Below are 6,000 nucleotides of genomic sequence, written 5' to 3'. Positions count from 1 at the left end.
TGGGCCTTAGAAGGGTCCGTATTAAAACCAGCGATTGGGAAAGGAGAGGCAGCTGAGTGTCCTGCAGGGCTGTTGTTCTATAAACTAACCGTCTACAACAGTCTTCAATTATCTCCCGTTTAAGAGCCAGAGAAGAGATTATTCAAAAGGACTGAGGGCTTTTGTGGTCTGGGGTCCGTAGGCTAGCGGAGGGTGTTCAGCAATGAATTATCGCCCCGTGGCGCTATACACATACCCCAGACCTGAACAGTCCCCTCCTGCAGGATCTGGTGAAGCAACCCTTTATTTTTCCACTAAGCCGGGGTTAGGGCGCCCGTGTTAGGAGCTGAGGCACCCAGAGTCTGCAGAGACCGCTCTACCAGCTCATGCACTGCATTTTTCCGCACGCTGTTTGCTCAGCCTGTAACCAGGCATTAAAGCTTTGTTGTAAGCGGCCCCTGGACTCTGTTGGCACCAGGGATGCCAAGCACATAACCCAGAAATCATTCCTGGTGACCTAAACACCTCCTGTCTGTTTGGGGAGAGCAGGGAGCACATTAGGGCTGCTGCTGGCGTGTCTGGCACGCTCTGTGGGAGGAGGGCTGGGTCTGCCAAGGTTGCTGGCCTGGGGGGGGGCCTCCTCTCCTCTCTCCAGTGGACACATCCTCCGATGGGGAGGCTCAACCCCCATCAGGGGCCCGCGAGCAGTCCAGCCCCCCTGCCCTATCCCACCCTGGGTGACAGCACGTTTAGACCCCAGAGCCAGTTTCCAGAGGTGCTGGCAGGATCCCGGGGGAGCCCGGGGAGGTCAGCGAGACTGGGCGTCTGTCTGGAGACGGTGCCTGTTCCAGAGACAGTGGTCCTCAGGAGGGAGCAGGAAGGGCAGTCTCCAGGTTTCAGAACTCCTGGCTGGGACCCGATCTGAATGGCTGATGATAATCTGGGACGTGGCTGGGAGCTGAGGGGGTCCGTGTTTCTCACCCCAAGGTAGAAGCCTGTCAATGCTGCTTCCCAAGAGCCCCCGAGCTCACGTGTGGCCCCGGCCCCCAGCTCCTGGGGACCACTGGTGATTCCATAATGACGTGGCTCTCCCGGGCCCAGCGGTGATGTCCTAGTGTGGTTAACCAGGTTAGGACGTGACTGCTGAGGGGTACACTTCATCTCTGCCAGGCTTGGTCCCAGGTGGGGCCAAGTTGGAGGGCAATGGGCAGCACCCATGGCAGGGAGAGAGCTTGGGGCTGGACACTGACCACCAGCCTGGACACTGACCACCAGCTTGACATCACAGTGACTGAGCTCACTTCACAGAAGCGGCAGGAACAGGGAATCACAATTCCAGGGCTGGTTCCGGGGTAGGGGGCTGGGAGGGAGCCCGACGAGGGAGGTTCTGAAAGGAAATGTGACAGGGTGGGACGTTCCGCTGGTCTTGGGCACCTGGGGGTGCAGCTCGGGGGAGGTGGCACCTGTGCTGGGAAGCAGTTCTGGGTCATGTGAGTAGGCACAGGCCAGTCCGGGTTGAGTGCTGGGACTCAGGCTAACCTGCTCTTGGGAGACGAACGGTAGGATGGGCCCCAGCGACTTCGGGGGAGCCCAGAATGCGGACCGACTGGGAGGTGGGCACAGTCTGGAGACAGCAGCCATACTGCAGGGAGACCGGCAGAGACCCCCGGGAAGGGAGAGGGGGCAAGTGAAGCGACACTCGGTCAGCAGTTTGAGGTTGTCCCTGCCTATGCCCGCGTCCTCACACCCCCTCGGGTGGCTCTGAGGGTCCAGCTCTGCATTAGAGTGCTCTTGGGGGAGCAGCCACAGAGTACCACTCACACGTGACAGAGGACCGTGGTGACCTGCTGGCTGGCCCAGGAGGGGCGAGAGCTGAGACCCGTAGACACTGCGATTCGGATCTAGAAGATCTGGAAGAACTCCAGCCCCCACTGACTCCCCCACCCCCAAAACACAGAAATCCTCAGAAACACTTGGGGAGCGACTAGATTTCCCGCAATACAAAAGATGGGGCTCAGGTGCAATGCCTGGTTTCCAAGGGAAAGCATCGGCCAGAAGACAGAGGCAGTGTCAGTGTGGAATCCAGTCGGCAAGAGACCAAGCAAGCCGCCGGGCCAGTCACCAGGCCAGGCTCTGCTTTAGCCGCCGCCCAGCAGCAGCCCCGCCCCTTCCCCGAGGCCTCCATGGTCCAGGTGGGCTCTCCCCAGGGCTTCAGGCGAGGCTGCTCGGGGCCAGCCCATTCAGCCCGGCGGGGACTCTCAGGGACTCAGAGCAGCTGCAGAAGCTGGTGAATATCTCAGTGGAGGGGAAATAAATCGGCCTTCCCTGGGGGCTCTGCAGTCAGTGCCTGGATTAGATATAAAACCCTCCACGTTGGTTCCAGCCTCGTGGGTTCCAAGATGATCGGGTGATAACGCAGATGTCAGATGCATGAGGAGCCTTCTCAATTCAAAACAAATTTAGTCAAAATCCGCCAACCCCCTCAAAAGTTGCTTGGGACAAAGAAAGTTCTCAATATTTCCATTTTTTAGATATGTAGTAACATAGGTTTAATTAGCAAAATACTTGGTGATCATCCAAAAAGTCCTCCGACTGATGACAAGTTCAGTGTCCCCAGGAGCATTCATTTGTCGGGGGAGCTGCCCCAGGTCAAGATGGATTTGGGGGGGTGACTCACTGGCTGGGCACGCGTTCCACCAACAAGGACCAAACCCTGCCCTATCTCCCCCACCTCAATCAAACCAGCAGGGGCCCGTTTCCATCCGCACGGAACTCACAGCTGGAATGCGTTCTTCCAGCCGTTTCTCAGGCTTGAGGACAAGAGAGCCTTGCTCCTTGTTTGGCCAGGAGGTCAGGGTTCACCACGGTGGGCGTGTGGGTTTTCCCATCTCAGACAACGTCCCCTGAATGTTTCTTCAGTACCCAGTGCTGCATCCCCACCCCCACCCGCACCCCCCACAGAAGCCTGTCGTCCTCGTGGCCAGGGCTCCTGTCCCTGCACTTACTATGTGCATCCCCCTGACGATGCCAAGTGACACCACCAAGCAGTTTGGCCCAAAACAAAACACACACGAGTACGCACTCATCATTCCATGTGAGACAGTGTCCGCCCTTGCTGACTTGGTGGGAAATATGATTTGGTCCCCAGTCTTTGATGCAGTTTGAGGAGTTCACGGTTGACAACAGAGTTCGCGGTGGCACCTACTGAAGGGAGAAGAGGGTGGTGACCCTCGTGCTGAACGTGCAAGGAAACCAGAGACAGGGACGCCGGGGGCCGAGGCTGAGAGACCAGGGCTCCAATGAGCCGGCCGGCCTAGTGTCCTGTCCTGTTTGCACGTACCTTTCTGAGAAAAGATGGATTTTCACGGCAGATAGAGAACAGTCCTACACTCAAGACGTGCGTGTTGACGCAGACGCCAGCTGCAGACCCAGACCCAGGGAGCTGCTCCCTGCTTGGACCAGCCATGCTGCTCTGCGCAGAGCCATCAGCAAGAGGCACGCTCGTGTCTGGGAACTGAACGTCTTGTTTTGGGTTCTCAAGAGCGTCTGTCAAGCTCAGAGTTTCTGATGCAGATTAACCCCACCCCCAGGAAAAGTAGAGACACCTGAGAAACAGTCACTTGAAACTCTTACAAAGGAGGAACGACCACTGTCCCCTGCCCTGGAGGGGGCGAGCAGTGGACCCACACAGCCTTGGTTTGCACTGAGCGGGGCGTCTGCTCCCCCAGAGCACTCGCCAAATAGAAGGGAAGGCGGGCTGGTGAGCATCCCTGACTGCAGAGAGTTCTTGGTCTGACCTCGGGGGAACACACGGAAACCACCACGATTTTGTCCTACTGGTCTGGATGCGTCCGGGCTGGCTCCCCAGGTCTGTTCTGGCAGCTCGGGCACCGGTGCTGTCCCCGGGAGGGTGGGAAGGGCAACCCTGTGGGCTCACCTGTCAGATGCCTGCGGCTGCCCCCGGCCCCCACCATCCTGCCCGGGACAGCGCTCCATCGCGTCCCCAGAGGTTGTCTGTGCACTTTGACTTTTCAGTGCTTGGTATCTTATCTCCTCCTCAGAGGCTTAAAATCATGCTTCCCGCTTCTGCCTTCCCTAATCCCAGGCTGTGCCTGGAAACTTGACGCGTCAGTTTCCCAGCTTTTTCAGTCACCATCACGTAGTCCCAAAGGTCTCCCTTCCCTGACACGGCTCCTTCCTCTCTTCCTACTCATGGGGAACACGATGGGAGAGGAGTGGCGGTGGGCTTCGTGGGTGCCCGGGCGCCCCTGGGAACAAGGCCTCCTCCCCGCCTCTGGAGAGCGGTAACGTCAGAGTGGGAGCCGTCCTGCAGGCCAGGAAGGTGGGGGCCACAATCAATGGCCGCAAGTTACCAACGTCTTGTCCCCTGGGAAGTCTGGCCTTCTTGCTGGCCGATGCCAGGTCTTACAGGCAGCGGCCAGTGCCGCGTTTAAAAATGTGTGAGCGACCAGTCCCGGACGCCCGCCCCCGGCCACAGGGTGAGGCGTGGATCCCGGCGGTCTGGATCAGCTGGAGGCCGGGCTGGAAGCCAGGACGCAGGAGGTGGCAGGCCCTGCCAGCCTCTGCCCTCGCGGGGCCAGGAAGGACCACAGGTGTCTGCCCATCACCCTGTCCCCGCAGCGATGTGCCCCTGTCTCAGAGGAGGAAGGTCCCGCACGTGGCTCCCCTCTCTTTAGGTTCAGGAGCAAGACGGACTTCACGTGCTGATCTGGGAAAGCCCTAACGTGATTATGCGTGTGTGTGTGTATTGATGTGTGTGTACATACACACGTGTATTTACATGCGTGTGAGTGTATGTATGTGTGAGTGTGCGCATTCAAGGTGTAAGTATGAATGTGAAGGTGTGTGTGTGTGTGTGTGTGTGTGTGTGTGTGTGCGTGTGTGTGTGTATTCAGGCACGTGTATTTGTGTGGGTATGTGGGTGGGTGTGTATATGCATGTGTACACGTGTGTGCATGTGTGCGCGCGTGTGTGAGCGTGCACGTGGGACCTGGAGGAGCAGCTGCCCTTTCTCCCCAGGACGACAGCAGGGAGCGCCCGAGAGCCCCAGTCTGAGCCTTCCTCCTGCCCCTCGAGGAAGAGAAATAGCAGACGTCCAGCCCTGTGCCGCGTGGCTCCAGGACCCTGGGCCTCCACTGAAACTGCCTCCTTTCTCAGCGAGGGGAGCTGTGGTTTCACAAGCGAGCAGAGAGCGGGAGAGATGCCAGGACTCCACAGAGGTGACGGGTCGGGGTGCGCTGGGGGCTAAGCGCTCGCGTGGAGCCCACAGCAGGGAGGTCTCGCCTCTCGGGGCCAGTGTGACGCCTGCGACCCTGCCACCACCGCCGTGTGATTTGCTGGGAGCCTGAGAGCCCAGCTCCCCGAACCCCCAGGCCAGAGTGCGGTTCCTGTGAAGAGAGGAACCAGGACAAAGAACAGATGGAGGCAGGATCCGCTCTCGAAGAATCCAGATGGTTTTCAGAAAATCGAGTCGGCGACCTGGAAGGAGCGTCCAGAATGAGGCGGCGTCCCGCGTGTGCGGGCGGTCCTGGGGCAGCGCCTCCCAGGCCCCCACTTGGAACACCGCCCCCGCCGGTGCTGCTGGCGGCCGGCTGCCCCACGCTGATCTCGCGTGCACGCTCCGGGGAGAAGGGCAGGGGTAAGACTCCCAGGGCGCCCTCCGCGCGGGACTCAGGGGTTCCCAGAAGACAGAGCGACGAGCTCTGCTCTGTCAGGGTCCCCGCCCCTCCCCCATTCTCCCGCGGGTGAGACCCACCCCTCCCTCGCTTTCCCCTCTGGAGCGCGGTGTGTGCCCGCTCTCCTGGTGTCCAGGTGAGGACACGTGTGTTCACGTCTGAGGGTGCACAGCATGCCTGGGCTGTGAGCTCACGCAGAGCATGTGGTGCTGGGGCTGGGCCTCCCTGTGGTGCCTGCAGACCAGAGTCTGCTGTTGAAGAATGGCGGTCTCCTTCCCTGGCTTCCGCAGCCCCCTGGTTGGAAGGAAGGGTCCCACGCCGGGAG

This window comes from Camelus bactrianus, chromosome 8, assembly GCF_048773025.1.
Source record: "Camelus bactrianus isolate YW-2024 breed Bactrian camel chromosome 8, ASM4877302v1, whole genome shotgun sequence".
Lineage (NCBI taxonomy): Eukaryota > Metazoa > Chordata > Mammalia > Artiodactyla > Camelidae > Camelus > Camelus bactrianus.
Note: the sequence above shows the minus strand (reverse complement) of the source record.